Source organism: Orcinus orca, chromosome 11 (assembly GCF_937001465.1).
Source record: "Orcinus orca chromosome 11, mOrcOrc1.1, whole genome shotgun sequence".
NCBI classification, from domain to species: Eukaryota; Metazoa; Chordata; class Mammalia; order Artiodactyla; family Delphinidae; genus Orcinus; species Orcinus orca.
Genome location: NC_064569.1, coordinates 25,980,072 through 26,006,100, shown reverse-complemented (window position 1 = coordinate 26,006,100; position 26,029 = coordinate 25,980,072). Strand labels below are relative to the sequence as shown.

General features: G+C 42.3%; 1 long non-coding RNA gene across 3 annotated transcripts in view; it reads left to right on the top strand.

Moving 5' to 3' along the window:
- LOC117201715 (uncharacterized) overlaps positions 1-24,238 on the top strand; it is a 46,139-nt gene extending 21,901 nt beyond the window's left edge. For 2 of the 3 annotated variants that reach the window (XR_007470157.1, XR_007470159.1), the window contains exons 3-4: positions 19,031-19,157; positions 20,898-24,238. This is a non-coding gene — a long non-coding RNA (uncharacterized LOC117201715). The remainder of the gene's footprint in view (positions 1-19,030; positions 19,158-20,897) is intronic. The other variant, XR_007470158.1, reaches the window with a different exon arrangement.
- The last annotated feature ends 1,791 nt before the right edge of the window (positions 24,239-26,029 follow it).

Here is a 26,029-nt window from a genome sequence, read left to right as displayed (position 1 = left end):
CAGAGGGAGGTACCACTAAACCATGTCCAAAGGAAAGAGCCTGGATTCTTGATTGATATCACTGAGCAGCCAAACCCATCCCTACTGATACAGGGATGGAAAAGGAAAGAAAGAAAGGTGGGAAGAAAGTCAGAAAGAGCTGTGTCCTAGAAACTAAGGGGAAGGAGAGTTAACAGTTTCAAATGCTGCAGAGAGGCCAAGGAAGATAAATGTTTGAAAGTGTCTAATGGTGACCTTGACCAGGGCCGTTTCAGCAGAGCCACGGGGAAGACGGGAAGCACATGACCACACCTTTTCGAGGACCTTGCTGTGGAAATCGAAGGTGAGGAGAGGACGCAATCTCCAGATGAGGGGATACAAACCAGAGGATGAAATTCCTAAATTCATAACTACGCCTAAGTTTGTTTTACATTGCGGAAAAGTAAAAAAACAATAGACAGGGAGAAGCTGAGCATATGGGAGTTAATTGATAGAGACAGTACCCAGGGGGAAAAAAAGCCACAAATGTACAAACTGCTTTTCTTCTAATGAAAAGCCAAAGTCCTTCTTGGCTTTCAAGGCCCCCACTAGAGCTCTCCTCTCATCCCCAGCCCTCTCCCCACCTGCCCTCTGAGGATTTGGTCACCTGGCCTTCTTGCTGGTCCTCCCACTAGCTGCTGTTCGCTCTTTCCCCAGATATCTAAGCTCTCCCTTCCTTCCATGCTCTGCTCACAGATGATCTTTCTAAGGAGTCTCCTTGACCAACCGATATAAAATAACAACGCCATGCCCGCACCATCATTCCCAATCCCTCGCCTAATTTTTTTCTGTCGCATTTATTACCACCTGACCTACCATACATCTCACTTACTTAATCGTCCACTGCCCGTCTCCCCACTAGAACGCAAGCTCCATGAAAACAAGGCCTTCGCTTTGTTTTCAGCGTTGAGAACATTGTGTGGCACATGGTAGGCATCCAACCAATATTTGTGGAATGAACAAATATGTGGCAAAGGAGTAGCAGAGACAATACGTGAACTTAGAAAAAGGAGTCATTGTGACACTGGGCGATCACAAAAGGCTCAGGTCCAGGAAGGCAGCATGAGCAATGGCAGCTCACATTTCTTGGCTACATACTACCCACTAGATACTGTTCTAAGTACTTTACATAAATTGTCTTTTAAGCTTCAAAATGGGTCTAGAATGTGGGCGCTCCTGTGACTTCTGTTTTACAGGTAAAGACGGAGGCGCAGGGAGGGTAGGTCATGTGCTCAAAGTCTCATAAATAATTTACAGCAGGGCTGGGATGACGAACTCAGGCAGAGCTGGGCATGTAAAGATCAGGCTGTAGTCCCTTAGCCTTTAAGGATTTAGACTTGCTGATGAGAAAGGAGAAAGATATTTCAGGCACAGCATTTCTGAAAGGCCAGAATTTACAAGTTCATTCTGGAGAGAATAAAGAGCCCAGTCTGACTAGAGAGGATGTTCAGGGGCTCCAGGAAATGGGAGAGAAAATTAGAAAGATAGGGTGGGGCCGGCTGGTGGACAGCTCAATTGCCAGGCTTGGATTCCATTAGGAATTTCAACTGGGAGTCATGGTAGGTGTGTGATCAGAGGAGTAACAAAATGTAAACAGCAGTTCAGTAGCTGTCAGCATGTTAACAGCCTCTGAAAACAAAGCAGACACAGTAAGGAGTATTGGGAGGGTGAAAGAAAAGCTTTCTCATCACCAAGTTCAAACTACTCTGTATTTTAATTATGCATTTTAAACAGATGAAAAGGTAGCCTGGCAATCCTCACCAACTTTCCCTGGCTCCAGCAGACAGATTTAGATGTCCCAGTCAGTAATTAGCCATTGTTAATAGTGATGATGCAGTCATGACCGTATCACCCGAGTTCTACATTTCACATCCTTTACATAAAGTATTTCATTTAATCTGCACAGCAACCTGTCCATAAGAGGAAACTGATGCTCAGTTCTAGACTCATAGACTGTTAGAATGGAAACAAACTTTAATATCATCCGTGCTATGGTTCAGTTTTCTCTGCAACATCTGAAACTCACCAGAGTCCTGCCTGATTCTGAGAGGGGGGATGGGCAGCATTTCACAAAGTCAGTCTCTCACCCTCAGCCCACAGCAATCCTCAGGAGCTACAAGAACATCAGAGGAAAATATCACGAATATCTCAAGGGTACTAAGGGCTGCCTGTATTTGCAGTTGCAAAAATCTTTATCCATATAAAAATGTAGTCCAGGAAAGCTTAGTCTATTTTCCCCTTCTGGACTCAGCCTATTTCTACCTCATCATTTTTTCATATGCCAGAAGTACAGGAAGGGAATTCAGGGGAAAGTCAAACAATATGTATCATGTGTGACTGTATGGCAGGCTCTTTACTCACAATATCTCATTTACTTCTCCTAACAACCTTGTGAACTAGATTACTAATCTCAGTTTTAATACAACATAGGGAAACTGAGGCCAAAGAGCTTAAGTAACTTGCATAAATTCACCTGGGCCTGGCAGTGGCAAGAACCTGGATTCTGATCCAGGTCCATCTGGCTTAAGACTTCATCTGCATCGTGTCCTGTGCACTCTCTTCTCTCTTCGTTGCTTCTTCCAGTATAGTCTCCAGTTGTACCCAAATTGCTGTCCGTCAGTAAGCTGCTTGGACAGCTTCTGGCTTCAACACATAATGCCTTTAACGTCTGTACCAGTGCTGGGGAGGAAACAGCGGGCCCCACCCACTAGAGACAGCATCCAGAAGCATCTCCCACCACCCTTACTCCCACCCGATCGTGTGGCAAAATACTTCAAAAGGGAAACCCAGGAACTATGCCCTCTCTGTTTACTTAGGTGACTTCCATAAGAGCTCACATCACACACAGTGTCCTGGCCTCACCATATTTGGCAGTGATCAGCAGGTAGAACCCAAGGTTTTACAACAGAGACATGAAGGTTGAATGGGTGGGACCAGAGCAAAGAAGGTGCATCGGGTATAAGGTGCCCCCTGACCCGGTCACATACTGCTAAGTGCTGTGGGCTGTGTCCCTCCCAGTCAACTGTGGAGGCTAGAGGGACTCACCTAGGCCAGCATCCCAAGCTACTCGTCAGCTCTTTGGATTAAATCAACATTTACAGCACTGAGGTTTTTCACATTTGCTAAAGTATGTCCCTCGGGGGCATATTAAGAACACAGAAACCTTGTGTATGATGGACAATAGTAACCACTAGAGAGCGGTATCCCCAACTAGCTCAGTTGTCAACAACTCTCTTTTGAGAATCTGCTAGGGGTGGACGCTGTGGGAGAAACAAAAATGAGTAAGGCTTGCTGCCTCCCTTCAAGGAGCTTGAATATGAATCTCAGTAGTTAACTGCCTATGTGACAAAATAAACTCTGTAAAAGAGCAGAGTACAGTGGCTCTAAAGGCAAACTGTTCCCCCACTTAATAGCTCTGTGAGCTCGATTAAGTGACTTAACCTCTCTGTGCTTCAGCATCCTTGTCTATATATAAAACAAGATAACGAGAGGTAACTGTCATAGGGTCGTGATGAGGATTAAATGAGTCAATGCTTATAAGCTTCTTAAAGCAGCGCCTAGAAGACAGAAAACATTCAATAAATATTTATAATAATTATTATTATTTAAAATGCCAATAAGTATATCTCTGCATGAGTCAAATCAGCTAGAATTTTTATAAATTAGCACAGGAAGTCCTCATCTGTTCATTGTTTCAGGAGTTAGAATATGTATATCTTTACACAGAAACATTGTAATAGATGTAATAGATGACGTTTAGTTCCCAGGCCCTCAAACAAAAGACTCTTTAAGCCATGCTATCACTTAAGACTTTCATGTTTGCAGTTTAAAAACAAATTTAAAACCGTTCTATTGTAATAATAGAAAAAACAAAAAACGATTTAAAATATAATCAGCTTTTTATTTATCTTGAAAGTTGACACTTTAAGAAAAACAGGGTAGATTTTTAAAAATATTTATTTATTTAATTTATTTATTTGGTTGTACCAGGTCTTAGTTGCAGCAGGCGGGCTCCTTAGCTGCAGCTCCAGGGCTCCTTAGTTGCAGCACGTGGGCTCCTTAGTTGTGGCATGCGAACTCTTAGTTGCAGGATGCATGTGGGATCTAGTTCCCTGACCAGGGATCGAGCCCAGGCCCCCTGCATTGGGAGCATGGAGTCTTATCTACTGTACCACCAGGGAAGTCCCCAGGGTAGATTTTTAAATGGATGAAACGAACATGGAAATTTCTGACAAGATGAAAAGAAACATCTGGGTACTTGAAAGGCTTTAGAGGTCGACACTCCTAAGTTTTTAGAAAGTCTTATTTCATTCAGGACTTATATGGCTTTTTTTCCCAACCACTATTAGCAGTGGTTTTGCACCTGTACCGGGAATTAAAAAGAGGCAGAAGAGGACGAAATATTTTCCTTAAAATGATATGTATACATGTGGAAGAAAAAGCTGTCTGGAATGCAGTTAACTCCATTTAAAGAAAAAAAAAGCAGGATAGAATCCCCAAAAAGAAAAATAAAATATAACAGTCACTGATTTTCAACCACTGCACATTTCAAACCTGCACTTTTACATGGTAAACAACGGTACCCAGCAAAACGTTGGAGTTGGGCCCTTGTTTGAGGTTTCTGCCAGCCAACTTTACAGGATGTCATCTTTGGCAGTTAGCCCATATGATTTAATACCTTACTCTGTTTTCTCTTATTTTAATTAAAAAATCAGAGAAAATTAAAAAATAAAGACCACATTAATAGAAAACAATTGAAACAGAGATGGTTCTCAAAGGAACACCTCCTAAGTCTCAGTTGAATGTCCATTGGTCAAGCTGTGAAGGAAAAGAAGAAAATTAAAGACTATGTGCCCAGTATTAGAAATATATATTTGAAGAGTGTGAAATACAATTAAAGATTTGATTTTCCGTTTTAGTTCTCTAGCAATGAAAACTCCCATAACACATAAGTTCATATAGACCACATAAATCCAACTTTTTAACTTTTGATTTTCAGAAATGCTGCACATCGGTACAAGAGTAAAGAGGTGGCCAGTACAAATCAAGGAAGCACCTGTGCCAGGTGATTCTCCATGGTGGCCACCAGGAGGCACCATCAGCTCATTCATAACTGCCTTGGTCGGGGAGCTGTAAGTGAGGGAGGGCGTTTCCAGTGTGGTTTAAGAAGGAAAAAAAAAAAAAAAAAGGCTTCCCTGGTGGCGTAGTGGTTGAGAGTCCGCCTGCTGATGCAGGGGACACGGGTTCGTGCCCCGGTCCGCGAAGATCCCACATGCCGCGGAACGGCTGGGCCCGTGAGCCATGGCCGCTGAGACTGCGCGTCTGGAACCTGTGCTCCGCAACGGGAGAGGCCACCACAGTGAGAGGCCCGAGTACCGGGAAAAAAAAAAAAAAAGGAAAAAACAAACTGCTGTTTAAAGCATTCATTCAGTTGGGACTTTTACAAATTAGTATTTGTAACTGAGAGACTGCCAGAGATTCAGAATGTGTTTCAGCAAATGATTTTGCTGTCACTGACATCCCTTGTATAAATGCTTTTAAATGCAGTCTTGAAGGTAACTGATTCTCACTTCTCCATTCTCTCAAGAGCCTGTAGAATTATTCCAGTTCTGACAAGTCCCCAGTAGCTTTGTCTGCTGGAGTAGATTATCTTATCTCTTTGAACCCTGAAACACCAAATCTAAGTAAGAATCTGACCTTAGATCTTTATTTAAATTTGATAAACTGTCGCACTTACATTTATCTGCATAAGTGCTATTGGTGTCAAGACAGGAGTCAGATTCTAGACTAAATCAAACCCCGAGTCAAGAAAATGGCAGTCATGCAGCCCCTCTCAGTTCCCAGGGCTCCACTCCCAGGAAGACACCTAGTGTTGCTGCGTGATGGCTATAGGCCCCCCTTCTCTTGCACTAATGTTGTCCAGTATGCTTTCCCCTTTCAGCTGTTTCCTATTGCTGACAATCTGCTTACTTTAAGGCCTAAGTTACTCTAAACTATTTAAAAGACAACTGGGCTGTGTGAGAAGTTTTGGCTGGTAAGCCTTGCCGGCTGCTAAAGAAGGTCTTCCTGGGAAGCAGAAAGCTGGTGGGGACCTCACAGTCAGGGTCTGGTCCAAAAGCGAACTTTGGCAGGGCACAAAGATGGAGTCTTATACTACCACATTCCCAAGAGACTATGGTACAAAGAACAATACACTGCAACTTATTACATCATAATGAACAAGTAGGGCAGAGGAGCACTGATGGAGGCACACGGTTTGATGGAAAAAGCTCTTAGTTATTGAGTTGTTTCAACTGATAGTAGCCAAATCCATTAGATGTGGGTTTTGTTTGCTGATGTCTCAGGGGACACATCATTTCCACATGTGGGGAATGCATTTTCCTGTAATGTCCCGCACAGACTACAGTATGAATGTGCCTTATTTTATAGTCACTTACCACACTGTACGTCCCACATGCTGTTCCTTCGCTCCAGTGAAGAGTAAGGAAGATCACAGCACAGTGTTAAGATAGGCTAGGCTATACCGGGTAACAAACGAAACCCTGAGCTCTCAGTGGCTGAACAGTATAACAATTTGTTTTTCATTCATGCTGATGTTCCTGGTCAGAGCATTTTCCAGGACAGCTGTTCTCTAAGCAGCAAATTCAGGGATTGGCGCTTCTCCTATCACGTGTTTCTGCCATCTTGGAGTCTTCACTTCCAGCAGCGCAGATGGAGAGACAGCCAGACTGAAAGAACGTGAGAAAGTTTTATGTAAGGGATGCTGGGAAATGTAGTCTTCCTCTGAGCTCAAAAAGAAAATGAAATGGTTTGGTGGACACATATAATCAGCTCTGCCATGATCATGAATCTTTATTTCTAACAAAGGACCTTTCTGTAAATATCAAGTTCATCTTTCCCTTTCAATCCCACCTTCTGGGATTCTGTAAAATTTCTAGTAACAGGGAGAAATTAAATAAAACTTCTGCATCCCTGTGAATTTATCACCTATATAACCTACACAAGCATCTTAATCTACATAAGATTTCACTTAACCTGGAAGAATATTCTAATTATAAGCCACCCTCCATAGATGGAAGAACAATGACCACACTCCGCCTCACCCTACCATTCCCACCTTTAGACTTCACACCATGTTACACTTAGAACCTACAGCCATTTGTAGGGTCTTGCTTCTCCACATTTGCAAAGCCTTAATCCCACCCCAAACACAACAAAGAACATTCATGTTTCCAAATTCCTGACAGATATTAATCTTTGGGATTTAGGGATGAGATATCAGAATTCCCAAGAATTCCTGAAACCATAAGTTTTTCTTAAAATACTGCCAACATTATTCCTACTCTTTATTCACAATTATGGATATAGGAAACAAATTTATTTAATAATTAATAAATATTACGTTTAGTGGTATTACAGAGAACTACAGTCAATGGCAGATATCCAAACACTGAATAAACGTGGGTGAACATTAGTAGATAGTATTTGAATAAGGTAACAGTCATATCTCCCAGCAAGGTTAACAGCACTACCAGAATCACGTGAAGAAATTGCCAACCTAAGCATTTGTTTTGCTTCCCAAATGTGTTATTTTTTGTAACACCACTCGCAGGATTTGTATAAGGTATATGATGCATGTAAATGTATTGATATTTATTTTATTTGCAAGAATGACTCACTGTTAGCAGCAGATGGGGCCATGAACACACACCTATAACATGGCAACAGCTACAAGCAACATGGGCTGATTGGATGGTGACCGCTTCTCTCTTGACTTCAACCTTCAGCTCCACATGTCAGCAAAACCTTACGGAGCAAAGCTCAATGGAATTCTGACGCAGACGTGGTAAATCAGGGCAAGTGCAACCAACTCCCGTACCAGGACTAGCTCGCGCTCACTGATTGCCAGTCTCCTGCCTGCTGTGGCCGACCTTTGATGAGTCCTTTGCCTTTTACCCTCTTCCCAGCACTGACTAGTTCCCATTCACTTGGTGAGACCTCCTGAGCTCTGAATGCTGCTTCCCTCCAGCTGTTCCTTCTCAGGCTTCCCACACACACTTCCCTGCCTTACCTACTGCCTACCTGGCCTTGGTCCCGCTGCTTAACTCCAAGACCTGAGCACTGCCAGCTCCCATTTCCATCGATGCCCTGTGTAACACACTGATGATAACTCACCTTACCTATGTGGGCCTTAATGGAAAATACATATATAAATAATATCTTAGGAAAAGGAACCCTCCTACGCTGTTGGTGGGAATGTAAATTGGTGCAGCCACTATGGAAAACAGTATGAGGTTCCTCAAAAACTTAAAAATAGAGTTACCATATAATCTAGCAATCTCACTCCTGGGCATATATTCAGAGAAAACCCTAATTTGAAAAGATATGTGCACCCCAGTGTTCACAGCAACACTGTTTACAATTGCCAAGACATGGAAGCAACCTAAATGTCCATCAACAGAGGAATGGATAAAGAAGATGTGGTACATAGATACAATGGAATATTACTCAGCCATAAAAAAGAATGAAATAATACCATTTGCAGCAACATGGATGGACCTCGAGATTATTATACTATGTGAATGAAGTCAAAGAAAGACAAATATTTGATATCACTTATATGTGGAATCTAAAATATGATACAAATGAACGTATTTACAAAACAGAAACAGACTCACAGACATAGAAAACAAACTTATAGTTACCAAAGGAGAAAGGAGGGGGGATAAATTAGGGGTTTGGGATTAACAGATACAAACTACTATATACAAAATAGATAAACAAGGACCTACTGTGTAGCACAGGAAACTATATTCAATATCTTGTAATAAACCACAATGGAAAAGAAAAAAGCAATAGCTTAAATTTATATATTGTACTTCATATATGATCTCAATCTCATGACACCTCTGAGAGACAAAGATGATGGCGGACTTTATTTTCTCCATCTTAAGATGAGAAAAATGGATGCATATGGAAAGTGCGATAAATTTCAGTGGTCAGCTTTTCATAGGGCTGGACTGGGACCAGTGTTTCTTTTTTATTCTTTGAATAGATATTTGAATGCCTACTAGTGCCAGGCACCTAATGCAGTTTTTATTTCATTGCTTTATATTCCCTAGGAGGGAATGTGCTTATATTAGTGGTGAAGAATAACATTCTACCACTATAACATTTGAACCAGATATTCGTAACAAGAGGTTATGGAGGTAGAGTCTGTGTTGGTTGAATGTTATTTAGAAAGCATTAATCATATCTGAGCACTTTCATTAATTGTTTCTTAATGATTGATGCTAAGAGCTGATTCATCCACTTTTACAGCCCAGAGAGGAAGGCATGGGGCACTGTCAGAGACAGGCATGAGGAGCACTTTGCAGCTTATAAAGTGCTTTCACTTATATGTCCTCCAATACAATCCTCAATTTTCTGAAGGAATAGGGCCAGGATTATCTTCATTACATAGATGAAACAAAGACAGCAGCGTAAAATGAGATCCAAGGAAAAACCTACTTTTTCACTCTTGATAAATTGGAACAGTATTTGGGGAACCACACTGGGGGTCAGCAATGTGGCAAGAAAGTGATTTTGAAGAAATATTCCCAAATTTAATTTTACCCAACTGACAAAGACAGTTAAGTAAATCTTGCAGTTTGGAGAAACCCACCCTAGTTTTTGACAGTGCATAAAAGCTTAGATCTACTGCATTTGTTGCTTCAAGTTACTAGCACTTTCTACTGTGTTCCTATTGTGTTTAGACCACAGCAAAGCTTTGCAACAGCCCAGGTTCAGGTGCACAATGTTACCGGGGTGACCACCATTGCAGTCTCATCAGCCACCACTGAAGAGCCACATAGCACGAGCATGTAGCCCACTCAGCTCCTGTGGTTAGCAGACCGAAAAGCATCTGGGGTGATACTGAACTGGCCACTGGCAGGCGATACAGGGTCGTGATTGAGAGTTTGGGACAGAACCCAGAGAGCCTGAGTTCAAAATCTGGCTTCATTATTCACCAGTGGTGCAACTTGAACAGCTACCTCCTCTGTGATTCCGGCACCTTATCTGTAAATGGATAACTGATGGTATGAGCCTCAAAGGTTGTTGTGAAGATGAAGGGTGGCCAAATATGCCACCCCAAAACAGGCCACTTTGGCTTGAGGATGATTTCGAGCTAAAGGTACACAGCAGATGCTCTGACTTGCCCCCTTTTCTTCCTGAAAGCAGGAGATAAACTGCCCTATGGGAGACGTCCAACAACCGTATCATCAAGGGTAGGAAGTTGAGGGCAAGAGACTTCTTTGCAAACAGACCTTGTTAAAATAACTCTTAGCTTTCTTTAGCTTCCCCGTTTCCTTTAGTTGCTTTTCCACAATCGCCTGTCATTGTTCAATCTAGTGTAAAGACATTTAGTTTTGCCACTGCTTGGGGTCTTTATTTCCTTATGAAGGCTCTCATGTCACATAAAACTTATACTAAATAAATTTGTATGCTTTTCTCTGGTTAATCTGCCTCATGTCAATTTAATTCTCATGCCCAGATGAAAACTCTAAGAGGGTAGAGGTAAAATATTGCCTCCCCTACAAGAATTAAATAGTGTATCTGAAACGCATCAATATGGAAGAAATATTTACTATTGTTATCTGCAAAATATGTGCGTATATGTGAGTGTAAATGCAAAAAAAAAGATCTGGAAGGGAGCACACAAAAGTGGTAATAGTGGTTATTGTAGGGAAGGGGAGTGAGATTTGGGGGAGGGGTTGGGACTGATGGGTGACTTTTAACATTTACTCTGTATTTTTCTGAATTTTAATTTTTACATGAGAATTTATTTCTCAGTGAATTATTTGTGGAACTTTAAAAGTGATGTATAGACATGAACTGTCAGTCATTGCAGTACTATTAGAAAATATCACATCATATACTAAAAAAACCTATCATTTCATTAAGTAATACAGGTTTTGTGTTTTCTAAAATAACCTGAAAATATCTAGAAAAAATACAAATCTGAAAAAATTCACATTGATTTTTACCATAGGAGAGGATTGCTTTAGGAAGTAGGTAAAGCAGTGTCATAGAAAACTGTATTAATGTGCTCCAATCACATAATTTAAGAAACGTCCTGTGGTGTAATTATAACGGAAGTTAGTACGTGACGATGCCATCCATTTTCATTACCGCGTTGCCATGTAGAGCAGTCATCGCCTTTAGCCTGCTGCAGTAATATCATCATGTCCATTTGAGTTTCCACATCACCATCTTATATTCATGTAACCAAAAAAAGTTCCAGAAATGTGCTGCTGTCATTATTTCATCTGGGCCACAGCCATGGGTTGTTACGTAGGACATGTTTTATTATAGGTAATAAAAGAAAGTCACAACAAAAATAAACTTTTAAATTTAGAGACAATATTCTGCACTAATCCAGAGGTTTTTTTTTTTTAATTATTTATTTTTTTTTTATGGTGCGTTGGGTCTTTGTTGCTGCCCACCGGCTTTCTCTGGTTGCGGCGAGCAGGGGCTACTCTTCGTTCTGGTGCGCGGACTTCTCATTGCGGTGTCTTCTCTTTGCAGAGCGTGGGCTCTAGGCGTGCGGGCTCAATAGTTGTGGCACGCAGGCTCAGTAGTTTTGGCTCGTGGGCTCTAGAGCTCAGGCTCAGTAGTTGTGGCGCACAGGCTTAGTTGCTACGTGGCATGTGCGATCCTCCCGGACCAGGGCTCAAACCCATGTGCCCTGCGTCTGCAGGCAGATTCTTTTTTTTTTTTTTTTTTTTTCGGTACACGGGCCTCTCACTGTTGTGGCCTCTCCCGTTGCGGAGCACAGGCTCCGGACGCGCAGGCTCAGCGGCCATGGCTCACGGGCCCAGCCGCTCTGCGGCATGTGGGATCTTCCCGGACCGGGGCACGAACCCGTGTGCCCTACATCGGCAGGCGGACTCTCAACCACTGCGCCACCAGGGAAGTCCCAAGACTTTGTGTGTGTGTGTGTGTGTGTGTGTGTGTGTGTGTGTCTTTTTGTGATTCGTGTTTGGGAATATTAGTAAGAAGAATAATTTAACTGAACACTTTTATCCTTCATTTCAAGGGTGCAAACTTTGGGAAGAGGAGCTGTGGTAGAGATGCTTCTGGAGTTCCTATTCCCACAGGGAGAGCCTAACTGTACCCACAGAGGCCTCTGCTGACCCCCTTCCTCCCTTTTCAGGTGTATTGAGAAAGCACAGGGACTGTAAAGGCTGAGGCTTGAGATTCCCCAGCTGGTGAAATTGAGTTGAAGATAACTAAGTTAGAGAGACCTCTTCAGTATGGTAAACAATTCACACTATCCCAAAGGAAATAAAGCCTTTTCCAGAGGGAGACTGGGGGATGGGGGAAGAGAGCTGGGGGAGAGGTTAAGAAGAGGGAAGGAGGAGGACTGCAAGGCAGAAAGGGGAAAGGGAGTGGGCTTTGAGGAACTTCCCAGACAGACGCTCCTGCGATTACATGATACAACCACCAGGTGGCGCACAGCCCGCCAGGTTCCCACCGGTAGTCAAACAAAGCAAGGGCGACTGTAAACACCGTGGAACGGTGCCGCATCTAGACAAGAGAGAATTGGGAGGGCTTATAATAGGATTGGGGTTTCTGTTAGATGATTTTGGGAAGCGTTCAGCAGAGTGAGGATTGCTCCGGATTGGGTGCTGTCAGAAAGTGGGGGTATCAAAAAAAAAAGAAAGTGGGGGTATCTTAATGATTTGGTGATTGAGTATCTTAATGATTTTCATCGAAGAGGTGACAGGAACGGCATCTAGCTAACGCTGTCACCCGTAAAGAAGTGGTAATTGCTCATGTTAACCAGGAAGGCGGGGTGGGGGCGGGGGAGGGGGATGGGGGGTGGTTGTCTGCTCGTTTCTGTGGTTCTCTCAGCTGTTTTGGCTTGTGCTAAAGGCACAGTTGCAGAGTGGTCTCTGTCTCACCCCACAGAGTGATCTCAGGAGACAGTGCTAGTCTGCGAAACGGTTTAGGATTGGTAGGTGTAAAACCAGTTCCCAGCTGTGGAGGCCAAGCCGGTTCCCAGCTGACAGCTGTCGGGATTCTTTTTCTTTCTTTCTTTCTTTTTTTCACATGCTTCCTATCCACAGGGGTGCCAGCTGTTAGAAGGAGCATCCCAGGAAGTCATCCCCAGGAAAGCCCATGGCATGATGGCTAAATGCCTGAACTGTGGCCTTGGACCGACCTGACTTTGCATCCCAGCTCTGCCATTCACTGGCTGTGTGACCTTGGATAAGTTATTTAACTTCTCTGTGCCTGTTTCCTCTTTTGTAAAAGAAAGTAAAATTAGTACCTATCTCTTCTGGAAACTGGGGAAATTAAATGAGATAACATATGTAAACACAACAGTGCCTAACACATGATAGGCATTTAACTTAGACTAATCTACTCTATTCATTATTTGTCAGAGGTCACAATGGTCAGTGCACTCTGGAAACCCATTTAGGGGACTGAAGAATCAAACAATTATTTAAAAAACTTCTACTATCAGCAGATGCTCATAAAGGAAGCTGATGGGTTGTCTTTCATTTCTGGTTTGTCCAAAACATATATATTCCAGACTTAGTAAGGAGATACTTGTATTCAAAAGAATTATTGCAAGGGGTGAGGGGAACTACTGCTGTGAGAGAGGGCTGTGACCATAGATCTGCAAACATCTCAGAGTTAGGCAAAAAAATTTTCCTCGTTATAGAGAGGAGTAAACAAGCCTGGAAAGAGCTGGGCTCAGGAAAGTGGGATGAAAGAGTGGCACGAGCGGATGGTAGATCAGAGAACATTTGACCCTGAGGTCAGCCTATTCTCAGAAGCTGAGGGTGGGCCAAAGTTCAAGGGCCTGGAGGAAGGAGAGAGCTTAACCAAAGTTTGGTTAACAGTGTTTTGTTGCACTGATCAATGGGGACAAGCAGTTCAGCTAATCATTTATGAGGCAAAGAAAGGGAATCATGAGAGTCTGTGTCTGGCCTTGTCACAGGTGAACAGGGGGCATCTTAAGTCAGATGAGAAAGGACCGGTCTTGGCATTAAGCAAAGACTGTTGGGGGATTTCTTAATCCTCACCAACGTGTTCCAGGATCCCAGGGCTCAGGTAATATTCAGCGTTGTCAGGTTGCAAATTACATGTTTCCCATTTCTCAAAGTGCTGTGTTTCAGATAAAGGATGAAATTTGGGCTTTAATATGACCTGAGAGATCCTGGATCCTTACACAGAGGCTGAGGTCTGTAAGGCAGAAGGGCCAGGGAAGAGCAGGTTTATTTGCAAAGCCCTCGGCAAGCTGGACTGTTTAGAACATACGCGTTGTGTAACTTGTGTGGCTCTTGCATTGCTTCTGACCTACAAGTGGATCAATAAGAAATAAAACTTGAAATGAGGCAACATCAGCACAAAGGCTGAAACCGTGCTTTAGTTGAACCCGTGTTGAGGGCCCAGCTCTCTGCTGGTGCTTTGGGGAGTCTCAGCGCTGAAATGCTGTTCCGCCCACGCCCCCTGCAGAGCACCCTCTGCCCTGCCCACCCACCCCCCCCCGCCCCCCCGAAGTAAGCTGCACTGCTTTCTTCACTTCGCCTGTATGGGTTCCAGCATTTGGCTGGCGTGTCAGGGCTTTCCAGCCAGGGCACCCTGCACCTGGAAAATCTCCCTCTCATTCTGTCCTCTCCTTGCGTAGCCTTTCCTTCTCCGTTGACACGGCTTGAGGGCTGCTCATATAGTCCACCGTGGAGAGGGGCAATCTTGTAATTCCTACAATTTGCGATGTGCCCTGGAGGCAGCCTGGATCTGGGGTAGACCCTGAGAGGCTGCCCACGCCTGCCCCCCACCTTGCGGAACGTCTTTATTACACGCTCCTGCCACGTTCTGAGCAGTCAAGCTTTGATTTACTTTCCCTTGCAAGAGCCGAAGGAATAAAGCTGTCAAGTACAAGCTGACGATCTGAGCTAATTCTGCGGATTTATGAAAATGCTCAGAATCCAAGCGGGGTGTGAGAAGCAGCAGCCTGACGCTTGCAGCTGGGAAGTGGGCGCAGTGGGTCCCGCCACCCTCTCAGCCCCGCCCCTTCCTCTTTCCCGAAGGGACTTGTCTCCCCTGCTCCCTGCCTGTCAGGAGCCAATGCCCTCTCCCCTTCTTGAAAACAAAACCAAACCCTGCCTGTTCTGAGAGAGGGTGTGAATCAGAGGATCCTGTAACGGGCGGGAACTTTACTGACTTGTCTGATCCACCTCCCTCCTTTGGGAAAATACCTGTCCCTCCGCTTTTGGAAAGCTGGCTCTGGCCCTTTTTCTTTACATCTAGGAAGGTTCTAATTATGAATCTTCCTAGGGGTGGAAGGAAAGAAGTAACCTTTCATCTGTTGGCCTCCTTCCTTCCCCTAGAGGCTGCTTCCTCCTATAGAGAAGGGTAGTCTGTGGCATCTCAAAGGAGACGTGACCAAACATTTAGAAATATCCTCGCATCCAGCGCATTAAAGGAAGGCTGAAGCAGTGTGGACCGCGTGTGTAAAGATAACACTTTTAGAGGGAGGCATTGATTAAATAGAGGGGTGGGGGTGAGCTGAGTATTTAGTCAAATGAGGTTGTGAACCAATACTGCTCTCAGTGATGCCCTACTGTCTGCAGAGAATTCCTGCAAGGGGGGAGAATGTGTCGCTCGTAGCACATCTTGGGCAGAGTACCCCCTCCCCCACTTCTAGTCCCTGTGCTCCCAGTGACGCTGACTCAGCACCGGGCATAGAACTTGGGGCCCAGCTTAAGCCAGTCAGTACATCCTCATCCCCAGGCCACCACAACTGGTTCAGAAATGGGCGCAAGACCTCAGATGGTCCAGCCGTTGAATCCCGGGACTTGTGCTGCAGCTCTCTGGAGCTCTCTCTCTCTCCCTTTCGTTGCACTTGAACCTAAGAGACTGTAAGGCTGGAGCTACTGCTTCAACCAGCGACTCAGAGCCTGAGAACAGAACCAGCACACAGAGGAGAGAAGAGTCAGCCAACAGAGAAATCTGTTTCTTCTTCGCGCTCTTTGAGCCCTGAGTTAGGCCTTTCCTGAAACCAGTCCTCAATTCTGTGTGCTGATAAATTCCCATTCATCTGAGCCCAGTCTGAGTTAGTTTCTGTCACTGTATACTCAGTCCTAACTGGCAGAATCAATATGCCTAACACATAATAGGTTTTGGAATGAATGTATGATTCAAGCATGTGTTTATCTTTAATGTACTGGGCAGGTGTCCCCACACACTCCGTCCTCTCTGGTTCCTTTCTTCACGTGAGTTCAAAGAGCATCATGTGTTTAAATTCAAAGTAGGTGAATGGTAAGTATTAGTTTTGCTTGAAGATGAGCAGAGCTTAAAGTGGGGGGAATAAGACGTGAGGCTCTCTTAGCCTCAGAGGAGCATTGCCGCCTGAACCATCCCCATGCCCTGACCCCCCCGCCCCCCACAGTCTGTGGAAAGACTGTCTTCTGTGAAGCTGGTCCCTGGTGCCGAAAAGGTTGGGGACCTCTGGTATAAACTGTTTCGATCCTGTTAGAAATGCTTTTGCCAACATTTAGGAAAATTTTTTTTTATCTTTGACCTATGTTTCAAATACATATTACTAGCTAACTGTCACAAAATGTAGGGCTGAATACAACCATTTATTTGCATGCGGTTTTACAGGTAAGGAGTTTGAGGAGGACTCCCCTGGGCAGTCTGTCCGCCTGCCTTCACGTGGGGCCGTCAGGTCTGCCCCTACACTTCTGAGGTGGCGTGTTTGCTCATGGGTCTGATGTCTTGATGCTCCTGGGCTTTTCTTGTTGTCCACCTGGGGCTTCAGACCCCAGAGCTTCTTTATGTGGCTTGGGCTTCTCATAGCATGGTGATCTCAAGAAAGTTGCACTTATTAGGAGCAGGAAATAGATGTTACTAGGCCAATTAAGGGCTGTACCCGAAACAGGTGCACTATGGCACTATTGCCATATTCGATGGTCAAAGCAGTCACAGAGCCTGTGGAGGTCTAAGGACAGTGTCAAGTTCTCGTTGCAGAAGAGCAATGGTGTTGGGAGATATTTTGTGGCCATCTTTAGAACATACAGTCTGCCACAACCCATAATCTTCTAAGGAATGTATCACATGGAAATAATGAGAAAGACGGTATAAAAACACAGAAGTTCATTATGACTTTTGTAGAAAAAAACCCCAAAACAGTGGAAACAATCTACATGTCTACCAATGGCTAAATGACTAAGTCAACTGTCACACACCAACTAACAGGAATAAAAAGCCATAATAATTGAGTAGATTATGAAACAACATGAACAAGTGTTGCTATAAAAAGAGAAAATGTAAAATTCAAAAGCACATGCAGGGGCTTCCCTGGTGGCGCAGTGGTTAAGAATCCGCCTGCTAATGCAGGGGACACAGGTTCAAGGCCTGGTCCAGGAAGATCCCACATGCCGCGGAGCAACTAAGCCTGTGCGCCACAACTACGCCTGTGCACTACAACTACTGAGCCCGTGAGCCACAACTACTGAGCCCATGTGCCACAACTACTGAAACCTGCGTGCCTAGAGCCCACGCTCCGCAACAAGAGAAGCCACCACAGTGAGAAGCCCGCACACTGCAAAGAAGAGTAGCCCCTGCTCATCACAACTAGAGAGAAACCCGTGCGCAGCAATGAAGACCCAACTCAGCCAAAAATAAAATAATTAATTTTTTTAAAAAAGCATGTGCACTATGATGATAATTATGTAAAAACCTGCACACATCTGGACAAAGTCTGGAAGGAAACATGTAGAAATGAAAATAATTGCCTTGAGGTGGTAAGATTCTGCATGACTTCCATTTTCCTCTTTATTGTTACAGCTTCATGAAAAATGAAAATGAGAAGAAAAGAAGATAATTAAAGCTTTAATTGTCAGTGCTCAGTACTTGGCAGGTACATGTACTGAAGAAGTGCAGGAAAGATATAGGGAGAACACAGTTCTTCCTGTAGTTCACTCATTCAGATAAGCTGCCAGGTCAGAGGATCCACAGATATACTTATTTATAATTAACTTTCTGTTATGACCTGTCATCTTCGGTATGCTGATTGTCACGGAATCAATAATTATTATATTACCCTTGCTACGTTCCTAAGGCTGTTCATGATATGAGACTGAAAACGCTTTAAAAAGCTACTATGACATGTAAACATAAGATGATATTTTATTTAATCTTTTTCATAATGACTCCATCTTATCCAGAGTTTCTAAGATTGTCAGTGGTAATTTAGTGTGGGAATTTATCCTAGAATGCTCTAGTGAGAGCCTAGTTTACCTCCAGTCTCACGGCCCCTGTTTGCCTGGGGACTCCATGTTTTGTATGTGAAGAAAGAGGCTGCGGAGTCTGGAATAGTCTATGCTAATCAAACTGCATGTGAAGTTCCTGGAGTGGCCCCGAATTTAACCTGGGTCTGGGAGACTAGGGACCAACCAGCCCGCCTGGGACTATGACAGTCATAGCTGTAGGCGACCTCCAGCCCTTCACAGCCAAATCCAACCTTTGAATGGGCAATGCTCTCCAATGTTTAACTTGCCAGTCATTACTGTGTCTTTTTTTTGAAGGCCTTTTAAAACTCATTAAGGAAGGTGAAAGAAACTGCAATAAAGGTCAAAGTCTTAAAAAAGTCTGATTAAATAATTGCAAAAACAAATTTTTAAAAAGAGCTATCTGATTAGTTGTCATGACCACTAGTTGTGTTTGAATAGTTAATGACTGGAGAAAACCTGGAGGAGGGAAGTGTTTAGATTACTTTGATTTAGGGCGATTGCCTTTTGGCGAGTTAAAAAAAAAAACAAACTTATCTACTGGTTGATTAATGTAACTGCTGGTATTCTTAGAATTAACATTTCAGTATTCTTTTTTCCTGAAATTGGAGTTTTATTTAACAAATGCTTATCTACCAGGCATTATGTGGCATTATCCTGTACTTTACAGGTAATAACTAACTTAATTCTCAAAAACCCATAATGCAGGTATTGTTTTACAGATGAGGAGACTGAAGCTGGAAAAGGTTAAGAAACTTGTGCAAGATCACCAGCAATAAGCATCTGACCAGGACTCAGACCCATGTAGCCAGACTCCAGAGTCTTTTACTACTGTACTGTGCAGCCTGGGTAAGGATTCCCTTAGAATTCCATGTTAACAAATAAAGCTACAAAGATCTAATAAATCTAATAAAATATTTCCATATCTAGGTGTATTCTTTTCAATCAAATTGCAGCAAAGACTCCTGTACTCAAAATAATTCATAAGCTTTCTCTTGTTCTTATTCATACAACTCTACATTAGGAAAGATACTGTAATTTGCAATACAGCCAAACCCTTTTAAGAGGATTTACTTGCTCTCCAGCTACCAGATGGTCATAATAATGAAAGGTTAAATGTACTGTGCCTTTGCATGGTGTGCTTGTCAATTTCACTGGTTCGCCCGCCCAACCCCATGAAACACTCCTCCTGGTATTGAAGACCCTATGTAGTCCCTTGAATCTGGGCTAGCCTTGTTGACACTATTAACCAATAGAATATGGCAGAAGTGATGCTGTGCTAGGTCCAAGATTACGTCTTGAAAGGGCAGTAGCTTCCACTTTTTGCCGTTGGGAGCCCTGGGCTGCGGTGGAAGAAATCCAATTACCTTGTTGTAGAGACAAATGAAGAGGTCATGTGGCCAGGGAGAAGGAGGCCCCACTGAGCCCAGCCCCCAGTCAGTATGCCAGCTGATTGCAGATACCCAAGTGACCACTGGCAAGATCAATAGAAAAATCACATAGCTGAGCCTAGCCAAATTGAACAGTTGTTTTAAATCACTAAGTTTGGGGATAGTTTGTTATGCAGCAATAGATAACTGGAACACCAGATGCCTTTGCCTTTTATTAATGTGCTCATTCCAAAATATTTATTGACTGTCTACCATGTGACAGTTCTAGGAACTGGATATAGTGGTGAAAATTAACAATTAAACAAATAAGTAAACACCTTCTAAGGAAGTTGCTTTCAGGTAGAGATCTGAATGATTAGAAGGAAGCACGTTCTGGAGATGGTGAGGAGATGCAGTCAGAGAGGTAGGCCGGGACTAGATTATGTCTGGGCCCTGGAGGAGTTTGGATTTTATTCTATGTAGAATGGGGAACTATTGGAGAGTTTTACAGAATGGAGTGATATTCTCTAATGTGGTCTCTGAAAAGGATGGCTCTGGCATCTGCGTGGAGTAAAAACTGTAGGGGCACCAGGCAAGATCAGGGAAATTAGGCAATGGCCCAGGCAGTAGGTGAGGATAGCTCAGACTAGGGAAGCGATTCTCAAAGTGTGGTCTTGTCAGCTTAGTGTTTCCTCAAACAGTTAAACATAGAGTTGCTCTATGACCTAGCAGTTCTACTCCTTGGTATATACCCAAGAGAACTGAAAATACATATCCACACAAAAGCTTGCACATTAATGTTCATAGCAACATTATTGATAATGGCCAAAAAGTGGAAACAACCCAATTGATGAATAAATAAAATGTAGTATATTCATGTAATGGAATATTATTAAGCTATATGAACAAATGAAGTACTGATACATGCTACATATGAACTTTGAAAATATTATGCTAAGTAAAAGAAGCCAGACAGAAAAGACCAACTAAAGTTCAATTTAACTTTTATCAAGCACCCAGAATTGGCAAATCCATAGAAAAAGAAAGTAGATTAGTGGTTATCACGGGCTGGTATGAGGGGCAATGGGTAAAGACTGCTAATGGAGTGATAAAGATGTCTGGAATTAGATAATGGTGATTATTGCACAACTTTGTAAACATGCTGAAAACTATTGAACTGTCGATCTTTTCGTTTTTTCTTTTTGGCTGTGCCACACAGCTTATAGGATCTTAGTTCCCCGACTGGGGATCGAACCCAGGCTCCCAGCATTGGAAGCGAGATTCTCAACCACTGGACCACCAGTGAATCCCCTGTTGATCTTAAAAAGTATGGTAAGTGAAGTTTATGGTAAGTATAGCTCCATATTTTTAAATGTTAAAAAGTGTTGTCTGGGGAGACCTGGAGATCCCTCTGAGACATTCTAGTGGGTCTGCAGGGTCAAAAGTATTTTCATAATAACACTAAGACATTACTTGCCTTTCTTATTCTCCTTCTTTCATGAGTATACAGTAGAATTTTCCAGACGATGGGCTTCCCTGGTGGCACAGTCCCCAATGAAGGGGACACAGGTTCGATCCCTGGTCCGGGAAGATCCCACATGCCATGGAGCAACTAAGCCCATGTGCCACAACTACTGAGGCTGTGTTCTAGAGCCCTTGAGCCACAACTACTGAGCCCACACACCACAACTACTGAAGCCGGTGCACCTAGAGCCCGTGCTCTGCAACAAGAGAAGCCACCGCAACGAGAAGCCCGCGCACCGCAACCAGAGAAAGCCTGCATGCAGCAATGAAGACCCAATGCTGCCAAAAATAAATAAATAAAAGAATTTTCCAGAGGGTAGTGACATGTGATATTGCAGCAGATTGAACGCAGAAGTAGATGTGAAAATGCAACCTTTTTTTTTTTTAAAGTCAGACATTAAAGAGATTGGCAAAAAAGTAAAGCAATGCCACTATTCTCTCTAAATTTTGTGAGGAGATATGTCTACTTAGAAAAATATATTATTTATATTAACATGATATGGACTTATTTTTTAATGGGCAAAAAATATTTTAAATTGTTTCAGCTCAGATTTCTAATACTAATGATAAGTATTAATATAACTCACATAAACAAAGGTCTTGGGAGTCCACAATACTAGTTTCCAAGAGTGTGAAGGGACCCTGAGACCAAAAAGGTTGAGGACTGCTGCTGAACTAGAATAATAGCAATGGAGGTAGTACAAAGTGGTTTGAAGGTAGACTCCATTCCTGGGGGTTTAGATGTTAGTAGTAAGAGGAAGAAAAGAGTCAAGAATGGCTTCTGGTTTGGGGCCTAAGCAAATGTGATGCCATGAACTGAAATGGGGAGAACTGTGTGAGGAGGAGGTTTGGTACCGAAAATCAAGTTCTACGTCAGAAATTTAGACGTTTGGACATTGAAAGATGATCTCATTTAATACTCCCTCCAATCCAATGAGTTAGATATTACTGTCTCCATTTTACAGGTGAAGACATTATAATTCAGAGTTTGCCTAGAACGCAGGATAGATCCTGATCTGAACCAGGTCTGACTCTGAAATCCTGGCTTAGCTCAGTCGCCCTAAACTAAATTCACCTGAACTCCCAAACAGGAGGAAATAATAAAGGGATTTAGGTAAAAAGTGACATTTAATATAGGTAACAACCAGCATGGTACCCTGTGGAGGCTGCAGTTCCCAGGAGTAGCAACGGCAGGTTTTCTGTGGGATTGCACAGGGTGAGGGGGACCAGGTGGGCATCAACCATGTCCACTAGGGTGCCGGCAGAGTTGCCAACCAGAGCCCAGGCCTGCTCCACTCAGGGCAGGAGAAGCCAGTGGGCGGGTTGGGGGAGGAGGAGGAGGAGGCGCTAAGGTAAGTTCTCACATTTTAAGAGGAATTTTAATATTTTAACAGAGTGCAACTATAGCAGTGTAAAGCCAGCTGAAAGTGAGCTGTGGTGCTGGGAAGGTGGATGTTAAAATATTTCTCCTCTCATTCCGGGTTCAGAGAAATTGTTTTCAAAAGCAGAGACGTGGGCTTCCCTCGTGGTGCAGTGGTTGAGAGTCCGCCTGCAGATACAGCGGACACAGATTCGTGCCCCGGTCCGCGAAGATCCCACGTGCCGCGGAGCCGCTGGGCCCGTGAGCCATGGCCGCTGAGCCTGCACGTCCGGAGCCTGTGCTCCGCAACGGGAGAGGCCACAACGGTGAGAAGCCCGCGTACCGCAAAAAAAAAAAGCAGAGACGTTGGGTTTCCGTTTTGCTCTGTTTCTTGTCCTGTAAATAATCAACTTGCTTCATTTCTACTCCTCAGATAAAATCAACCACCCAACCAACCAACCTATCACATATGGGAATGTGACTTATAACAGATATTCATTTTAACATAATTTCAACACAATAAAACAATACGTGGAAATACTTAAACTCAAAATTCAAATTCCTGCAACTTCAATCTGAAAAAAAATTTTGTATTACTACTATTATCTAAACTAGGTGACTATCAGTAAGAATTTTAATATTACTTACTGTATATTATTATGATTGTGCCTTTAAAAAAAGAGTCAATCTCTTAGATATACATACTACAGTATTTTCTGGTGAGATGATATTATATCTGACAGTTGATTTCCAATAATCTAGTGCAGTGGGGGTGAGGAGACAGTGGGGTTATAAATGAAACAAGATAGACGACATATCGATAGATGTTGAATCCAGGTAATCAATACATGGGGACTCATTATTCCATTCTTTCTTTCTACTTTGTGTGTTTGGAAATTTCCAGAACAAAAGTTTAAGAAAAGAGTTCAATATTTATCCAATGTTTAGAGAGTGTTGCTGTTCAAAAAAAGGACACAGGATACAAGACTGTAAATTGTTTTCTATATTTCACTTGCTTTAGGGTCTTTTTTCTTTAAAGGATTCTGTAAAATTGTACATTTCAAGACGAATAGAAAAAGTAGTGTGTATTTATCCATAATCTCCTTTATCGCAGCTTCTGGGTGCCTCCTGTACACTTCCAATTATAGCAATGAGAGTAAATAATTCCCCCTAATTTGGTCTTAATGTTCAACTGTTGTCACATTAATTGCTACCTTTGTGTAGCTACTGCCTAGTAATACATCACTAGACAAGACAGACATTTTAGTGTCTAAATTCAGATGTTAACCATGCAAGTTTTTCATTTTTCAGTAATTCACTTCTTTTAGGTGAAAAATTTTAAATTCTGTTTTACCTTAGTTCATTATTGTAATCTGGGCATATTTTGCCTTAGAGGCGTCTCCAGAACTCACTTTTTACCCAACGATGTTGAAAAGGTGGTTCCACAATATTTTAACATTTCTAGCTATAAATTATTTTTACACCCTGAATAAGATACTCCTGCCACCACCACCCCCTCGCCACACGTGAAGACGCAACTTGAAGACGGCCGTCTGCAAACCAGGAAGAGGGCTCTCCCCAGACACCCAATCTGCTGGCACTTTGATCTTGGATTTCTCAGCCTTCAGAACGGTGAAAAATAAATTTTTATTATTTAAACCTCCCAGTCTATGATAATTGCAGCCTGAACTAAGACAAGGAGTTTGGTGTTTTATAAGCCTAGATAGCAATTTTGTAAAGTGATAAAAAGTTAAGCAAACTTAACTTTTAACTAAATTTAAGGACAGGACAGCTTAATGCAGAAAGTTGAAGTTATGTTATCCATCTCAAACCTTGAAGAAATGGGAGTATAAATTTAAAATGGTTGTTTCATGCTCTTGGTTCTTCACTACTAGATAATGCTCTTTCCTACTCTTAGTTACTAACATGCATATCTAAAATTAAGCCTCTTGTGTTGCCTTGGATTCTGTTACTTTAAATAGGCACCAACCAGATTATAATTTTTACTTGTTTGAAGGTTGTTGGAGTCTGATATTAATTTCTTTCCTGCCAAAAAAATCACAATGGGCAAGCTGGAAGTCAGAAACAATTATTCAGGATAGCACAATTAAATTGGCTTTTCTCCCGGCATCTTTCTTGTTACCTTTACTTATCGCTGGAGTCTGAAGTTCAAGGAAATAGTCATAGGAGAATTCTTTTAAAAAAGTGAGAGAGAGAGAGAGAGGCTATAGTTTTCCTAAAACAGAATAGGTACTTTCCAGAATGTATTCCAAAAAGTATTATGTAATCTAAAATTGCTCCCTAGAAATCATGGAGGGGGTTCTAAGCTTGGAGGATAACAGTTGCTTAGAAGCAACTAAGATGAATAAACATGCTGCAATTTCCTCCTAAGATTTCAAGCCTAATTCAATGATGGGATTATGTCTAAATTGCTAAGCTTAAAATAATTGCCTCACGAATAGTCATATTGATTATGACTGAAAAACACAGAGGATCTGTGTTCTATTTTTAGTTTAAATGTACACTCTTTGTTGAGGAAGCTGAGGGATGCATTTACAGTTTTCTGAAAGAATAACTGTGATGTGTGGATGTGAGGAAAGAGAAAACAGTTCTTGACCTCCATAAGCTCTCAGCTGCACAAGTTGGAAAGAAAAGATTTATATATCTGAATTAGTTAATATTGCAAGACTAAATTGTGTGGGACTAATTACAAGTGCCTCTGAATTCAGGGTGGGAGAGAATTGATGAGTGAGATTTCTGTGATTTAAAGGAAGTATTAGAAAAATTGTATATGAAGTCTGGAACTGAGAACTCAGGTTTACGTTCTGGCATGTGGTAAGGGTCTAAAGATGTTGGGTCCAAAACACACCCAAATCAAGATCTGTAGTTTTATTTAGCTGGCTCTTCAATTCAGTGCTTTCAGCTATGAGGTTTATAGTTGAAACTGAAGAAGGTTACACATTTATAACACAAAATCGAGTTCATCACTGAATAGCCAAATTAAATGGTTTTGATGATTGAAAATTATACACACATAAACATTATACTTTGCTACATTTCGACATTTATAGTTACTTATATTCTTGAGACTATTTTGGATCTCATTATGTGCAACACTGTATATTTATAGGACTCATTGACATATCACTAGAACACTGCCTGGCATATAGTAGGCACTCAATAAGAATTGTTGAATAATGAATGAATTGTCAACATTCATACTCCTTTATGCATGCATGTGTATATATGCATATATGAATATATCTATAGTCATTCAAATTGATCTTAAGAATAAGTCAATAAAAGAGTTACAAGTTTGAGTTATTTATGAAAATAATCATGATTCACAATGTTGACAATCTTTTCTCACAGAAAAATACACATACACACTTAAAAAGGAAAGGTTTTGAATTACAAAACTGCAACAGATGCCTGTTGTAAAATTTTTTAACAATTTATAAATTTCA